This window comes from Amblyraja radiata, chromosome 17 (genome assembly GCF_010909765.2).
Source record: "Amblyraja radiata isolate CabotCenter1 chromosome 17, sAmbRad1.1.pri, whole genome shotgun sequence".
Lineage (NCBI taxonomy): Eukaryota > Metazoa > Chordata > Chondrichthyes > Rajiformes > Rajidae > Amblyraja > Amblyraja radiata.
The window spans coordinates 35,057,275-35,075,865 of NC_045972.1; the positions used below are offsets into that span (position 1 = coordinate 35,057,275).

The window sequence follows — 18,591 nt, forward strand, 5'->3', positions numbered from 1 at the left end:
ATTTACAAGTTCACAGATGACACCACTGTACTGAACCAGATATCAAATAATGACGAGACGGAGTATAAGAAGGAGATTGAGATCCTTGTAACCTGGGGCCAAGACAACAAACTCCCCCTCAATGTCAGCAAGACAAAGGATTTGGTTATTGATTTCAGGAAGCAAAGCAGTATACAAACCCAGATATACATTGATGGCACTGAAGTAGTTATGGTCGAAAACTTCAATAAATATCACCCTTGTCATTTGTCCTGGACCAGCCACATCAAAGCAAAGGCTAAGAAAGCACACCAATGCCTCTACTTCCTTAGAAGGCTTAGGAAGTTTGGCATGTCTCTAACAACCCTCACCAACTTCTACAGATACACTGTAGAAAGCATTTTATCGGGATGCATCAGCCTCGTTTGGGAAAAGCTCCATCCAAGACTGAAATAAATTGCAGCATTGTGGATGTGGCCCAGACCATACGCAAACCAACTTTTCTTGCATTGACTGCATCTACACTTCATACTGCCTCGCAAGGCCACCAGCATAATCAAGGACCAGTCTCACTCCCTCTTCTATTAAGCAAGAGGCACAGAAATTTGAAAAAGCATACATCCTGATTCAGGGACAATTTCATCCCAGCTGTAATTAGACAAATGAATGGTCCTCTCGTCAGCTAGAGTGCGGCCTGACCTCCCATCTACCTCATTGGAGATATTTGCATGATCTTTAATCGGACTTTATCTCGCACTAAATTTTGTACCCTTTATCTGTACACTGGCCGGCTTGATTATTATCATGTATAGTCTTTTCTTCGACTGCTTAGCATGGAAACAAAAGCTTTTAATTGTACCATGGTACATGTGACAATAATAAACTAAAGTATTGTCATCACATGATAGGCCACCCCCCCCCCCCCCATCTAGTAAGGAATAGGGCACGGAAACAGGCCCGACACGTCTTTGTCGACCAAAATGCCCCATCATATCTAGTCCCATTTGCCCATATTTATCTAAATCTTTCCTACCATGTGCCTATCAAAAGGTCTTTTAAATGTTGTTAATGTACCTGCTTCAATTACTTTCGCAGGCAAAGAAAGGCACAGTGCTAGAGTAACTAGGAGGTCAGGCAGCTTTGCTGGAAGCTTAGACGATGTTTCAAGTCAGGGTGGGGCACAGGGAAATGCTGGAAGAAAAACAAGGGGGCTTTGCCCAACATGAGCTCAGCCCACCAATGGCTGCTGGATCTCCTGGTTGCTAACTATTTCAACTTCCCTTCTCATACTGACCTATCTGCCCTGGGCCTTCTCTTTTGCCAGAGTGAGGCCACATGCAAATAGGAGGAGCAGCATTAATATCCCACTTGGATATCTTACAACCCAATGGTGTGAACACTGAATTCTCCAACTTTATGTAACAGCCCTCCCCACATTTCTCTTTTTCCCACCCAGTTGTGTACCCTTTCTCCCACTATCCCCCCCCCCCCCCTCCTCTTTCTGCATATCCCTTTATTGGTCCTCTGGCTTCACATTCACTCCTCTCCTCATCATGCACTCTTTTGTCTATATTGTTAGGCTTACTGGTCTGAAGACAGTATAGACAGTAAATAATTCAGTGTCAAGAAATGAGTTTTGGTTCACTATTTATTACTTCTTTTCAATCTGTAAAAAACAATGTATTCCGATGCTTTGCCTTCTGTATGATAATTTTCAATCCCTATTAACATTTCACAAACTCAGTTTGCAAATGAAGACTGCACTCTGGCAGAGTGCCAGAGGACCTGCCAGTTTCCAAAATCAGAGCCCAAGAGTCACTCCTACACAGAAGGATCAACAAAAGGTGGGAATGTAGTGCTGTGAGGAAACAAAATAATAACAAATATTAACCATATTTTGGTGTTCTCATATTTTTGAAAACTGCCACGTCATTTTCTCAGAATGAAAGTAGATATCTGCTTTTAATCCACATTCCTCTCCATTGTCTAATATTTTTTAATCTACTTTTACATTTAAGAGATGGTATTTCTGGATTTTTTTAATTCTGCACCCACTTAGCATAAAATATTCATATCTTAAAAAGGAACTGAATACACAGCAAATGATCAGATTTTGTGTACCTGTACATGTGACCATTTCATTATAACAATGATTACATGACACAGGTACACTAAATAATAACATCACTTGATTAAAGTACATTTTAAGTTTATTCAGTTAACAATGTCTAAATTAATGAATAAAGGAGTAAAATATAACGGTTTAAGGATTCAAATATTGATTTTAAAGACAACACTAATTTTAAGGCAGAAGATCGTTCTGCCCTCCTGTTACTAGACAGAAGGATCTTAAGATTCTTTGCCTCTTTACTGACAGTGAAGTACTGATCTAATGTGATTTCTCGAACCTCTCACCGATGGTTTGCTTTTTGTGGATTATTTTCAATCTGAATAACATTAGAGAATTTGTGCAGATAAGTAGTTAGGAACTAAACTTTAATTAATTTTAAAGTATTGAACTGAGTTCAGAAAAAAAAATTTGTAGCATATACTGACTTGAATTTTCAATTAATGAAGTGGGTAAATGTGACGTGGCAGAATAAAATACCAACAAATCCATATTTAATAATCTCTTTGCTTCATTCAGTGTTTTGAAGCAAAACTGCAGGACATAATTTACAAAGAATCATCCCAAGAAACATGTATTTTATGTAATCAATTTACAAACAAGTCTCACATGATTGACAATATTTCTACTATTTCCATTTTTAAGTCATACTGGAACACAATTACCCATCGGAGGACCCGCTATCTAGCAATCCCCCGCAAGACGACTCTTGAGTAACAGAATTCCACCTCCACACACCTTTAAAAAATTACTAGCCGAGAAAGCAGAGATACAAATTGCTGATCAATCTCTAATTAAAGTCCAGTTCCTCAAAGATCATTTAAAATTGAACAGATTGCTGGGAGCTTCAAATGCAATGGAGTGTAGTTCTTTATCCACTACTGTTGATTTTTAATTAAAGTCAATGTCAATTAATTGGGAACAAGTGTATATTTATAGACCTGCTGGATTAGTAAGGTGTACATCCCATCTGGCTACACTTGTATGTGCACTCTGAATCAATAAAGCAGATATAAAAATACGTAGTGGATTTGAATGAAGACAGCAGAAGCAAATTCAGATTTTTCTTCCTGTCAATATTTTTTTTCCATTAGTTATATTTAACCATGATACAACAACTCAGATTTTTCTGTACAACATTTGCTGCCTTTGCATAGAGGCCAAAATTTGAATTTTATCCTAAAAAGTACATTTTACAGTTTGTGGTTGACAAAAAAAATTGTTAAATATCTGAGGTAGACAAAATTGCTGGAGAAACTCAGCGGATGCAGCAGCATCTATGGAGCAAAGGAAATAGGCAACGTTTTGGGTCGAAACCCTTCTTCAGTTAAATATCTGCCTTTTTACGATCAGCACAAACAAATGGGTCTTTTCTATTTGAGGAGTTAACATTGCTTTGTTGAATACATTTGTTCTGCATTAACTGTTACCAGGTAACACAAGATTAAGCCATGACCAAGCTCCCTATTGCTCTGTCCCCAAAGCCTACCTGGGCCAATGTGCCACGGGTATAGGCTAAATACTGAACATTCTCCATTGAGAGAATAATTTCAGATTCATAAATCTTTCTCCAATGTACAAATTCAATTTCTAAAAACTGCCATCTATGTGACCCAAGGTAGACAAAAGTGCTGGAGAAACTCAGCGGGTGCAGCAGCATCTATGGAGCGAAGGAAATAGGCAACTTTTTAGGCCGAAATCCTTCTTCAGACTGATGGAGGATGGGGGGGGGGGGGGGGGGGAGGGGGTGGGGAAGGGGGAGAAGAAAGGAAAAAGGAAGAGGAGGAGCCCGAGGGCTGAGGGAGAGCTGAGAAGGGGAGGAGACAGTAAGGGCTACCGGAAATTGGAGAATTCAATGTTTATGCTGCTTGGGTGCAGACTGCCCAAGCGGAATATGAGGTGCTGCTCACTCTGACCATGGAGGAGGTCCAGGACAGAGAGGTCGGATTCGGAATGGGAGGGGGAGTTGAAGTGCTGAGCCACTGGGAGATCAGGTTGGTTAATGCGGACCGAGCGGAGGTGTTCGGTGAAATGATCGCCAAGCCTACGCTTGGTCTCACCGATGTAGATCAGCTGACATCTAGAGCAGAGGATGCAAAAGATGAGGTTCTCGTCCTCGACCACCAGCCCTGTGATGGCAGTTCGGTATGCCCTCATATCCTCGTCCGCTAGCGGTGTCGCTACCAAAGCGGAGTAATCGATTCCTAGGGACGCGTCGAGAACGGCCATAACAGCCGGGTGGGACAAGGCGTCCGCGACCAGGTTATTTTTCCCGGAGATGTGGCGGATGTCCGTCGTGAACTCGGAAATAGCAGTGAGGTGGCGCTGCTGCTGAGCAGACCAAGGGGCAGCCACCTTGACAAAGGCAAAAGTGAGGGGCTCAACTCAATGAAGTAAACTCAACGAAGTTCCGGCCCTCCAGGAAATAATAGAAATGCAGTTCCCGGTTGAACGTGCTGTATTTATGCTCCGCCGGGTTGAGTTGGCTGCTGAAAAAAAATCGTGAGGCCGCCAGTGACCGTCTACAAACTGTTCCAATATACCATGAACCGCAGAGTCCGAGGCATCCACAGTTAGTGCTGAAGGGGCGTCGATTCATGGATGTACCAGCATCATCGCCGAGCCAATGCCTCTTTCGCCCTCAGGATTGTATTGTTTATATAATGGACTTAATCAAATGGCAACCATTATAACAAAAATGTACAAATTCAAATTCCTTTTTTTTAAATATAAGAACCACCAGCTAATTAGTATAGCTAGTTTTATACCTTAACATATGCACATCTCCAAAAGTTAGCGATTAAAAATAGCACCCTCGCTAACATTACCTTCATTAACCAGGATGCAGCATCTGTAACAACCTTAAGAGAATTTTATAGATGACTATTTAAACAATTAATTAATTTTAATCGTGATTAAGTTTTTTTTGCAAAAGATCTGTTCTCATTTATTCTGGATGTGATTGCTTACCAAACATCATCCAAAATACAGATCATGGAAATCTCAAATAAAAACTGAAAATGTTGCAAATACGAAGGTCAGGCCAGGCAATACCTGTGGTTGAAGACAATGTTAACTTTCATCCGTTCTGATGAAGGATCATCAGCTTCCACAAAAACTGCACTAAAATTTGATGAATTAGAGGTAGGTATGTTGCAAAGCCTACCTGAAGCGTCGCTGAAAATCTGTCCCAGCCCGTGTGCGCGATTTTGGCGCCGTTTAGAGGGGGGCGGGTTTAAAACGCGATTTTCCCTAGGCTGTTCAAATCGCGGTTTTTCGGCCTAGTTGATTATTAACGAAAAATCGCTGGAAGATTCCCTCGCTTGAGCTATTATTAGTTTTAAGGGCTTTCCTTACTTATTATAGTAGTTTAAAAATTAACCTCTAAACCCCCGACCGCCGACAACGGGCCGGATCTCATACAGGGGAAAACGGAAGGTAGGCTGTATATTTTAACGTTAAAAAGGGCTTCTTAAGATCTCTTTATACAAAGTTTAATATTGCGAGTAGCTCATTTTGGGTCCATTACATCCCGCAGTATTTTTCTGGGCATTTGAGGGCACAAATCTACCGCAATGTGAACGTTCTAAACCAGCGCGTTCACAGGATCCCACTAGAAAGCTGATTTAAATGGACTTTAATTTACAGCAATTAAACACTAAATTCCTTCCATTTGGCCTATAAATTAATGTAAATGAGATTTAAAAATCATGTTTTATTGTGAATTATTTGTGAATATTATTTGGACACTTAGGCTATTTAAAAATGTTAATCATTTATTAAGAAATAGATAGATCTAGTAATTGAAGTTTGGAATTAGCTACAATTGGGTAACTAACTAATTATATGCTTTAATTTCAGGTCATCCAAGTAAGATTATTTTATATTTGTTTCAGCATGCTTCAATCTATGATAACTGAAAATTTCATTCAGTTCCCTTAATTTTTAAGAAAGTTATGGGCTTTTGACTGTCCACGATCACAGCTTTTTTGTTATCTCCATAGAAAATCAATAGGGAACAAGATGCTAATTTCCGAGTATGAAAATGGCCATAACTTTTTAAATACTTGAGATATGAAAGTGAATTAGGTGTCAAATTAAACTTATTTTTATGCTTTATCTGATGGGATAAATTGCAGACTTGATTTTTAAAATCTCAAAATTTTGTAACATTGCTATTAGAGGTATCCTAAATACAAATTCAATACTTATCAGAGGAACATCGGTTTATGTTCAAGAAACTGAAGTTTTACTCTGTTGTTTGGCATGGATATCAACAAGGTAGCAACAACCTTCACTTCCTTTGCACTAAATGAATAGTTTGTTTTGATCAATAAATGAGCTAAATTTGTACATTTATCATTTGGTCAAAAAAAATAATTAAATCCAGTCTCAAGTGCAGCACCCTTCATGATTGGACAGATAGCACAAAAAAAAAAAAAAATCTCCTCCATAAACTTACAAACCTACATCAAAAGTGGATTCTCTTTTAATGCTCACAATTGCTGTGATCATGAATTCCCATATCTTTTTTTTATGTCCTCTGTCACAGCAGAGAATATGATGTTGGATGTGCTTCCATATGTTTGATCACTCAAACTTAAGCATCAATAGTCAAATCCACAGACTAAAACTGGGAGGATCCACAGACTAAAACTGGCATCGTTATTCAGACCACATGGGAATTCCCACAGCTTATTAACAACATGAATCAGTCACACACAACATGCATTAGAGATTGCTACAGATAAAGCTGTTAGTGAACAGCAAACATGTATTTATTAAGAACAGCAGAAAACTGCAGATCGTCATTAATGTACTTCGGAGTTATAACACTAGAACATTTGCACTGAACATGAAAATAGCCCAGGCATATACTGTCCTTACACGGAAGGTCAAATTTAATACAGCTAATCACATCACCATTAATCCATTCTCAATCATAAGCAATATGATAGAGGGTAAAATGTCATTAATAAGGTTATTAAAAAAATCACTTAATGAAAATGAAAGTCCATGAATACATGCAGCAAAACCTAGATAACATTCAGGAACTAATCATGGATACATGGCAAATAACATTTACACAAGTATTAGACTATCTCTAACAAGATCATCTTTAACAAGTTTAATCCCTATCTTTAACATTCAATACAATCTTCATGGCCAAAATTCCTACCATGCCCATCCTCGACTGGCTCAGCATTGACTAGAAACTTGATTGGTCAAGCAAGTGCATAACTACAAGTCTCAGTTCCAGCACCATTTGTAGGTCTGAATTAATCCACTAAGTATGTCAGCTGCACAAATCAGAAATTTGGCAGGTCAGGTGCAAATATTTAAAGCACCTAGTCTCAATTAGCATTTCAATGCAGAATTAACAGCTGTAGTATTAGATATGTTTTACCGTCACTGAGGTCAGGGCTATATTTTCAGGGGACATTATAGACATTTTTCCAGATGCCTTCACCAAAATTAATATTTTGACTCATTCCACTCTAAAACTCAGTTTAAGGATTATAACCATGGTGCCTTTCAATGTATTTGGTCTCTTGCAACCTACAGAAGGAATGAACCAAAATTACCCACCTATCTACTCTCTCAGCTATCATTTGTCCCATCTGTTGGTCTTCAGTTTACATATTAGCTTTATCAGTCACCACAGAACCCACAAGTGGAAACAAATCATCCTTGATCACTCGGATTTGGAAGGTCTCATTTGAATCACATAAAATCAGCTCCAGTTCATGAGCTGGAAGACTTAAGCTTTAAACAAGTTATCTATTGATTTGTTAATTTATCATGGAAGAAAACAGATTACTTAAATTCTTCATGTGTAATCTATTGTACATTAATGAAATGCTCACACTGCACCAGAATTATTTTGTTGTTGCTACAGTACAGATTCAGAGGTCGAATATAGGAAAGGCCAAGAAAGGGAAAAAAAGTTTAATGCGTTGTTTAGAATTTTTTTAAACTATTTTTTCATTCAAATTCTTTATTTTGTAATTCAGAATCTAAAAGTAAAACACATTCAAATATAAATGCTCACCACTTTCAACAATAAAAACGTTGTTTCAGGCTTCTTTTGCAGGTGAAGATCTTAATTTTCTGATTTTGATTATGTCATCCCCTGATAAAATAAGATCAAACTTATTGCACTGTAGCATCCTGCGATTTGAAATGTTTCAACAAAATTTGGAGACTATTAATATTCCGCACACCTGCATCCACTTACTATTTATAATATAGCAAAATATCGAAATATCCTGAAGCATTTTACACGATCAAACAACATTTTATACCAATCCACTTGAGAGCCACCAACAATTTGGCTAAAATTATGCCTTAAACATAAATATTTGAAAAGAAATTTAGAAAGAAAATTTCAAATCTTAGGGCATAGTTTACAAAGGCAAAGCTAGCAACAATGGGGTAATGAAAATTCCTTAAGAAACTTAATTTCCTTGAACACCAAAATAGAACAGGCTTTTAAATGCAAAGCCTACAAAGCATATTTTACTGTAGATTTCATTTAATTGAAAAAAACGGCCCCATAGCAGAAGCGTCCACGTCGCGGGGCTAGAAACTGGAAGTATCCCGAGCTAATTCTGCTACCACCATCATCTATTACAACAAGTGATGGCTCCCACTGATTGTCGCCGGAAGCTTGCGTCCTTTTCAGGATGGACGATAACAGCGATGTCAACATTTGAAGCATGGAAGATGGGCACGAAAGAAGAAGAATTGAAAAAACAAAGCACAATGTAGCTGAAACAAATCTAGTTAGATATAAATATGTAAAGCAAGGCATCGATAACTATTACTGAAATAAAACATGTATATAAATAAATGTATTTCAAATAGTCAAAAATAACTTTAAACATAAAATATTGATTAGTCAATTCGACTGAAATTCTATGAAGGAAGGTACTCAAATGCCCTATGACAGTCTACAATGTGATTAAGAAGTCAACTGTAAAACTAATGTACATGAGCACTGAACATCTGAAAACCAAGAGCTTGGGAAGAAGGAAATTGTATTATGGATACAATTCTGATAAAGGGCAATTATCAGTTTCCTGCATATACTGGATAATTACAAACAATCGCCCTGATGCATCATTTACTAATTAATCTGCTTCAATTTGCCTATCGCCACAACAGATCACACAGCAAATGTGTTTCACTGCTCTCCACTCTCCTCTGGACCATCTGGATAACAGTAACACATATGTCAGGCTACTGTTCATTACTACAGCTTGATGTTCATTATTATCATATACTCCAAACTCATCATCAAGCTCCAAGAACTGGGCCTCTCTATCTCCCTTTGCAACTGGGGCCTTGACTTCATCATCAGCAGACCTCAAATCAGTGCAAATCGGTAACATCTCCTCACTGGCCATCAACACTGGTGCACCTCAAGGCTGGGTGCTTTGCCCCCTGCTCCAGTGCTATCCGTTAATTCACCAACAACACCACAGTTGGCCAAATGACGGGTGATGATGAGTCAGTGTACAGGAGAGAGAAAGCAAATCTGAGTGAGCCGTGCCACAACAACCTCTTGCTCACATGTCAACAAAACCATGGAACTAAACATTGACTTCAGAAAGGGGAAGTCGGGCGACCATGTGTTAGTTTGGCAGTGGAAAGAATTGGCAGGCATGTAGTCCTGGACATTAACATCTCAAATGACTTCTCCTGGGCCCAGCAATTAGATGTAATCACAAAGGTGGTGTATTATTCCCTCTATTTTCTTATAAGTGTAAAACAGATTTTGCCATGTCACCGAATACTCTAACATACTTCTGCAGATACACTGCGGAAAGTATCCTGCCTGGTTGCAGGATGGCCTGGTATAGCAATGCCAATGCACTTGAAAGCAAAAGGTTGCAGAAGGAAGTGGATTCAGCCCAGACCATTACAACACAGCCCTTCCCACCAAAAGCTGCCTCCAGAAGATGGCATGTATTATCAAGAATCACCACCATCCAGGCTACCATTAGGCATAAGGTACAACACCCTGATGTCCTACATCATCATGTTCAGTAAACATTTACTTTCCTTATGAGACGCTTTAACTGACCTGTACAATCTAATCCCACCTCAGCAAGGGAACATAATGGAGCACTTCCTGCACTGCCATGGACTTATTTTACTAATTGTTTATTTTTGCACTAACATCTTGTATTTTTTGCAGTCTTTCTTTTCACTTTTTTTGTAGAATTTGTGTAATTTACAGGTATGTACAAAGTATATGTACTATCTATCCTGTCATGCAATCATATGGACTCTGCTGCAAGCAAGCACATTTCCTTCAGATCGAACAAATTGTTAGGTGCCTGAGTAATAGTAATTTTAAGGTCAAATTGTTGGATCAAGTCTACAGAGTTGAGCATACAAGTCAAATTGGCATTTCAAAATATAGTAGTGAGGAACATCTTTTTGGATGAGACATTAAAGTCCCATCTGCTTGCTTTAAAGAAGAACAGAGAAGGGATTCTCCTATTGTTCTTGCCAACATTTCCTCAACCCAAATTTAAAAAAAACTAAGCCATCTGCTCATTAATTTATCTGATGTGGTTGTGAACCATACTTGAAAGTATTTGGAGCCAGGAAATAAATGTGCACGTCTTTTTGTTTTGTTTCATTAACCCCAACCCTCACGCACTTATTGGATTCTGCTCTTCAGGAAAAGGGCATAAAGTCAAGAAAAGGCACATTAGTCTACCATGGCTGCATCAACCATGATGCAGAATTAAACTAATCTGGCCATGATCCATCCCATCTTAAGTTACAGGAGAGGATTCTGAGGGATAGCAAGCCTGGTTGTGGGCATGAGTGAACGTGCCTCACAAATTTGATTGAGATTTTTGAAGAAGTAACTAAGAAGGTTGATGAGGGCAGGGACATAGATGTAGTTTATAAGGACTTCAACAAGGCCTTTGATAAGGTTCCATAAGAAGGCTGGTCTGGAAATCACATGGAATCCAGGTAGAGTTACCTTCATGGTAGGAAGCAGAAGGTAGTGGTGGAGAGTTGTTTTTCAGATTATGCCATGTGACTAATGGTGTGCCTCAGGGAATTGTACTGGGCCCATTGCTATCTGGCATCAATATCAATAATTTGGATGACAATATACAGGAGATGATTTGTAAGTTTGCAGGTGACACTAAAATTGGTGGGATCATAGACAGTGAAGATAGTTAAAGAATTGCAATGGGATCTAAGATGGTCGAAGGGATGGCTAATGGAGTTTAATTCAGATAAATGTGAGGTGTTGCATTTTGGGAAGTTAAAGCAGGGCATGACCTTCACATTGAACGGCAGGGCTCTGGGGAGTGTGGTAGAACTGATAGATCGAGTAATACAAGTAGACAATTTCCTGAAAGTGGTGTTGCAAGTAGATAACGCTTTTGGCATGCTGGCATTCATTAGTTAGGGAATTTAGTATAGAAGTTGGGACATTATGTTACGGTTCTATAAAATGTTGGCGAGGCTGCACTTGGAGTATTGTACTCCTTTTTGGTCACCTTGCTGTAGGAAAGATGCCATTAAGCTGGAAAGGGTACAGAGACTTACAACAATGTTGCCAGGTCTTGAGAGCCTGAGCAAAAGAAAGAGGTTTGGCAGGCTAGGACTTTATTCCTTGGAGCGCAGGAATCTGAGAAGTGATCTTATAGAGGTGTATAAAACCATGAGGGGAATAGGTAGGGTGAATATCTTTTTCCCAGGATAGAAGAAACAAGAACTAGAGGGCATACATTTAAAGTGAGGAGAAAGATTTAATAGGAACCGAAGGGCAACTTTTTCACACAGAGAGTGGAGGGTATAAGGAACGAGTTGCCAGAGGAAGTAGTTAAGGCAGACCCTTGGACAGGTACATGGATAGGAAAGCATACAGAGGGATATGGGGCAGGCTCAGGCAAATGGGACAAGCTTGAATTAGCTATCAATAGCTATTTTAAGAAAATAGCCAGATGCAGATTACCGTTCCCAAGACACAGCGATACTAACTGGGAACTGGAAGTACAGTGCTGCAGAGAGCTGACTCTGGAGATCCATCGAAAGAATGTAGATGACATTTCGTTGTGAACTCCTACTTCTATACCTGTGTATTGACCACAGATATAGAACTGGAAAAAAATGGGAATTCAATCCAGGTTACAGCAGGTTGGGACCCTTCCCCTGAGAGGTTAACATGACAATGTTGTCCCCCCACCACCCCCCACTGGATCAAAGGTTATTTTCCCACCATTGCCTCTCAGGCTGCATGCTCAGATTTCCTCCACAGCCAGTTATCCCTATGAATGTGGCTTTGTGTGGAGGAGGAGGAGGAGGAGGAAGAATCCAAAACTAGTTTATCAAAGAGCTTCTCAAGCATGTTCTGCTTGAACATCTGCAGATCTTCCAAATAAAAAACTGTCCAACAGGGGCCAGCTTGCAACCAAATAAGTTTGAGCTTTGCTGGTTTGAGCAAAACCAGCAAAGCTCAAACGCAAAATGTTCCTCCAAGGAAAATTATAAAATAAGCTAATCTAGATAGCTAGCTTTAATATGCAATTTTCATTTTATTGTTTAAAATTTATTAAATTTATTATGTATTACATTTTTAAATGTAAGATTTATTAAAATCACATGGATCATAGCTTTTATTTCAATTTCTCTCCGTCCTCAGGAAATGATTATCTGACCATTAATAATTGAAAATCAAGCTCTGCTTCATGCTGCTGCTTCACAGTAGATGACACTGTAAAGCCACAGACAATTAATTCAGCAGAAAGGATACATACAAAACGGGAACTGACAACATCTGTTATGAAATGAAAGTAATTCCAAATGCTGCAAATCTGAAGTTAAAGCAGAAAATTCATGTAACCAAAAAATGTCACAGTGCTAGAGTAACTCAGTGGATCAGGCAGCATCTCCGGAGAACACGGATAAGCGATGTTTTGGGTTCGGACGTCTTCGGACTGATTATGGGGGGAAGGGGTGGGGAAAGCTGGAAGAGGGGTGGGAGCAAGACAACATTTGGCAAATGATAGGTGATACTGGTGAGAGGCATTTTTGATTGGCAAATGGTTGGACCAAGTCCTGACATGAAAAGACAAAAGGTGTGAGATGAGGAGATAAGAGTAGAAGCAGCATGTATTGTGAAGCAAGGAAAAAGTATCAGAAAAAGGAATCAGTCTGAAGAAGGGTTTCGGCCCGAAACGTCGCCTATTTCCTTCGCTCCATAGATGCTGCTGCACCCGCTGAGTTTCTCCAGCATTTTTGTGTACCTTCGATCTTCCAGCATCTGCAGTTCCTTCTTGAACACAAGGAAAAAGTAATATTGGGGGAGGGGTATAGGGACAGGTGTTACATGCGGTTGCATGGAAAAGTATCTGGAGTAGGGGTGGTTTGGGTGGGAAGGAATGAGTGGCGCCACCAGCAGTGGCTGCCTCACCAACAGTCTGTCTATCCTTTCTTCTTTTTTGTTATTTTTAGTATCTGTTAAAAGGATGTTTTAGTGTTCCTTAGTTTGTTTTATGTGGGGTGGGGGGTGGGAGGGGAGGTTGGGGGACATTTTTTTTCAATCTCTTACCTCGACAGAGATGCGATTTTTTTCTGTGTCGTGTCTCTGTCCCCACTGCGGCCTAACATCGTGGAGTTAGCGGCCTTTCCTGGAGATTGACCCGGTGCTCCAAGCTGCGGGAGTCTGCGTGACTTTAACATCGCGGAACTTGCGATCCCTTTGCCAGGGATCAAAGCTCCAACCGCGGGGCCCGTGGATTTTAACATCGTGAAGCCCGCGGTCTCTGGTAAGAAGAGGCCGATTCGGGAGCTCCATGCCGCAGAGAGAGTTTCAACCACCCTGACGCGGGAGTCTCGATCATCCTGACGGGGGTTGCGACCGCTGGCTGGGGGGCTTTGATCACCCCTACTACGTATGGTTCGGCCGCCCCGACTGTGGGAGAACAAAGAGGAAGAAGATTGAACTTTATTGCCTTCCATCACAGTGAGGAATGTGGAATCCACTGTGGTTTAAAAATGAAGGAGGGTGAAATAATGCAAAATGAGCAGCCCCTGCGCAGTTGTCGGCTATGGGTGGGTTGTAGAATATTGCGTTGGGGGAACGGGTTGTGTTGGAGAAACGAGTGAATGGTGGAATATTGTCTTGGGGAACGGGTTGCATTGGGGGATCAAGCCTCCCGTGGGGGCTATGGGTGAGTGGTGGAATATTGCGTTGGGGAATGGGTTGCGTTGGGGGAACCAGGCCTCCCATGTGACGGGTCCCACTTGGTCTAGTATTTTATAAAACACAGGAAATACTAAGATGAAATCATAGTAGTTCAAATTCATTCTTTTAGACCACCACCTTGAAGCCCATTTGATATATTTAATTCATTTATATTTGTGCACATCGGGTTGATTGCATTAGTCAAAATAGGGTGGACCACGTGAAGGTTGCAATCTCTTGGCTTTCACCTCACTGCCAGGTCACTGCCTTTCACCTCAGCAATCGGCTCGCCAATGCAAAGCTCCGAGTGTTCTTTTGTGGTAAGCTGGTGAAGAATGATGAATTCCCCAAGTATCTCGGAGTTACCCTCGATCGCGCCCTCACCTATCGTGAACACCCGAAGAGGGTGGCTGACAAACTGAAAGCAAGGGTTAACATCATCAGGAAACTTGCAGGCTACAGCTGGGGATCCAATGCACACACACCCCCGTACTACAAGCTTAGTCCTAGTCTACTCAATAGCCGAGTTTTGCTCAACAGCCTGGGCTAATAGCTGCCACACCAAACTGGTTGACACTGTCCTTAACTCTGCAATGCAGGTCATCACAGGGACACTCAAGTCAACACCTCCCTGTCCTATCTCATATCGCCCCTCCCAGCATACGCAGAAGGGAGAGGATGTTGAAAGATTGGTGCACCATCGAGGCTAACCCCTACCTTCCCATCCATGCTGACTTGAACAATCTGCCCAACATGCGCCTGAAGTCCCGCAAACCCTTCTGCTCTTCCATTAAATCCCTGGAAGACTTTGACTCCAAGACTGAGTGGCACAGAGCCTGGAAAGATGCCAACACCAACAACGGAGAGATCATCATAGTCCCCACAGTGAAACCACCCGATTTTGACCACCATCGTAAGCAATGGCTAACCCTGAACAGAATCCGCACCTTCCATACAAGAACAGCCGATCACCTGCATAAGTGCGGGATGACAGACAGCCCTGCTTGCGACTGCGGATATCCAGACCAGACCAGACCATCCCACACATCGTGAATGACTGCCCACTGAGGCTTTTTCCTGGTGGTATCAAAGTCATCCACCCAGTAACTGATGCTGTCCTGGCCTGGATGTCTACCGTTGATCTACAACTTTAGGCTGTGCATGCCATACGCAAAAAGACGCTTCATTTATATTGTTAAATTAAAAAATAACCCCAACTTTGGCATTTAAAATTTGTACAATGCTACAAATACTTTGCATGTCTCTCATAAACATGAGATAACAAGGTCTAAATACGGATTTGTTAATCTTGGAATCTTGGAATCTTTATTGTCATTCAGACCCTTCGGTCTGAACGAAATTTTGTTGCCTTGCAGTCATACATACAATAAAATAACAAAACACACAATAAACACAAATTTAACATCCACCACAGTGAGTTCATCAGACACCTCCTCACTGTGATGGAAGGCAAAAATCTTAAGTCTTTGTCTCTTCCCTCCTTGTTCTCCCTCTGCGCTGAGGCGATCCAGGCCTCTGATGTTGTGACCCCCACTGGGTGATGGTAAGTAAGTTCCGCGGCTCAACCGTGCTCCACAAACGGGCCGGTTCAATCTACGCGGCCCAGGGTGGTCGAAGCTGCCGACCTCCAGTCCAGCAAACGAAGCTGTTGCCGTGGGAGCTCCAGAAAAACAGGTCACCAACCTGACCTGCGAGCTCCCTTCAGCGTTTGAGGCACGACAATTTGGGGATGGGGAAAAAAGATATGGTAGCTAAAAACAGTTAAATCTACCTTTTCACCAAGTTCTTGGGACTTACCTGTTATTAATTTTTAATTTCTATATTGCACTACTACGGACTGACGCAAAACTGCATTTCGTTGTACCCATACTCAGTATTTGTGCAATGACATTAAAGTTGAATTGAATTGAATTGAATTGAATTGAATATGTCTGATTGGTCCTGTGTGCATTTTACTATGATAAAGTGCTTTTAAAATGCAAATTTTGAAGAATAAGATTTCAAAAGTCTCTCTTAGCCCAAGCTATGCTATGCCAATGCTAATTTCATAAAAGCTATTAAATGAGAGGGTAGAGATGCAAAGGGTGCAAGTGTTGCAAAAATACAAGGCTGAAGGATATGCCAAGCAAATCAGGCTGTTTAATGAAAAGCGAAAATGTGCCAACATCACAAATCACTGAGGAATAGTGATCTATAATCACTGAGATATACTGTTTAATACGCTAAATGCAAGATAAAATATTTAATCCAATGGCTTTTACCTTCTTAGCATGACAAATTTAGGGTGAAAGGTGGATCTAACAGATGGTTAATTAAAGTTGTACTTTCCTCCACAGATCTGCAGGGATATCTAAATTTCCAATTGATCTAGACCCTCCATCGGGTGGCCCCAGCAGCTCATTAGTCCTTTCACGCATTTTGTTATTTTTAGTGTGTCTAAATGTATGTTTTAATGTTTCTTAGTATGCATTAGGTGGGGGTGGTGGGGGGGAATAGGGGGAAAACGTTTTTCAGTCACTTACCTGGACGGAGCTGCATCTTTTCTATGTGTCGCATCTTCGCCCCCCCTTGTGGCCTACCAACTGGATCTCCTACTGGAGTCCGACCAGAGCTTCGGAAGCGGGTGCAGCGCTGAATTACCATCGCAGAGCGATCCCTTGCCGGGGATCGACAGTGTTGGAGCTCCGGACTGTTGGGCCTGCTGACTTTAACATCGTGGAGCTGTGGTTTGCAGAGCTTTTAGCCGAGGGCTCGGCACTGACTTTAACATTGCGGAGGCCTGGAATCCTTTGCTGTGGATCGCCAGTGTTGGAGCTCTGTCCAGCTCAGCCTGTGGACTTCGGAAGCCGTGGTCTCCGGCAAGGAGCGGCCTATTCGGAAACTCCAAGCCGCAGAGTGTGTTCCTGCTTTCCGTCGCTGGAGTTTCGATCATCCCGGCAAGAGGGCCTGTAAATCGGGCTGTCCGTAGCGGAGGGTTCAAAGGCCCCGACCACGGGTGAACAAAGAAGAAGATGACTGAACTTTACTGCCTTTCATCACAGTGTGAAACGTTGATTCCACTGTGGTGGATGTTTATGTTGAACTCTATTGTGTATTGTGTACTTCTTATTCGTATGGCTGTATGGTAACTCAAATTAAACTGTACCAATCAGTGCATGTGGCAATAAATGTGAACTTAATTAATCTAATTCTGTATTTTGATCAATAAGCTTTCAGTGCCAGAGAGGCTGGCCAGTAATAATTAGGATTTGACGTTGTAAAAAACGTTAAAGCCTGGTATGTTTAGAAGATATCAGTCTGGTGGGTGAATATCATGACTTTATGCCTTCAATCTTATTCAACTTTACCCCAGTAGATTCAATATTCCGATATGGAATGAGTGAGAATGACAAAAGATTGGTACTAAAATACATATGGAACTGTACAATCATAAAACAAGTTGTTTCTGATCCTAAAGCATTATGTGTACAAAAATGACACATGCAACGCAGCACGTAAATTTTGTGGTCATTTCCTGTAAGTTTTAAAAATATATTCAGTGGTTTTCACAAATTATATGTGGTGTAAATGCTAAGTACCATCTGTTATTAAAATATCCAATTTCTTAGCATTTTGGGGATTGTCTGAAGGAACTCTTAGAAACTTTGAAATCTATTCTTACCTTCTGGTCTGCTCAGAAATACCTTCCAACTCCTTTCATCTGCCGTTCCCAATTTTAACTTGTCCAGTTGTTCTAATCTTTACATCAGCAGAAAATCTACCCAATTAATTCCCCCCCCCCCCCCCCCCACACACACACAACACACACTTTATCAGTATCTACCTATCACTTGCCAGGCTTTGCCCTAGCCCACCACTCTTTTCCAACTCCCCCTTCTTCCCCATCCCCCAATTGCATCAATCTGAAGTGTCCTGACCCAGATCCCAGGGTTTGCTTCTTTTTTTTAATAGCTCAGAGATCATTGTTCTTATGTGTGGTGCATATGGGAACATATAGCCAAGCTGGATCATTTGCTCACTACTCAATTGGGTATAGATTATCTTCCTTTATCCAGATAAATTACTTCGTAATTTTAGATCACAGTAAGAGTTAAAATAGCAATTTAGAGAAACGTGTTTTATATTTGAAATGGACAAAGATTATACAATTCAAAAGTGAAATGCAGATCGTAGAAATCTAAAATCAATCAGGAATACATCAAAATATTCACCAGGATAGACAGCATCCATGGAGAGC

General features: G+C 40.8%; 1 long non-coding RNA gene across 1 annotated transcript; it reads right to left on the reverse strand.

Annotated features, from left to right (window-relative positions):
* Window positions 1-414: 414 nt before the first annotated feature.
* LOC116982955 lies at window positions 415-15,347 on the reverse strand. Its single transcript, XR_004414577.1, has 3 exons — window positions 15,296-15,347; window positions 10,039-10,044; window positions 415-426 (listed from the first exon to the last, which is right to left on the reverse strand). It is a non-coding gene; the product is annotated as an uncharacterized LOC116982955 (long non-coding RNA).
* Window positions 15,348-18,591: the final 3,244 nt, after the last annotated feature.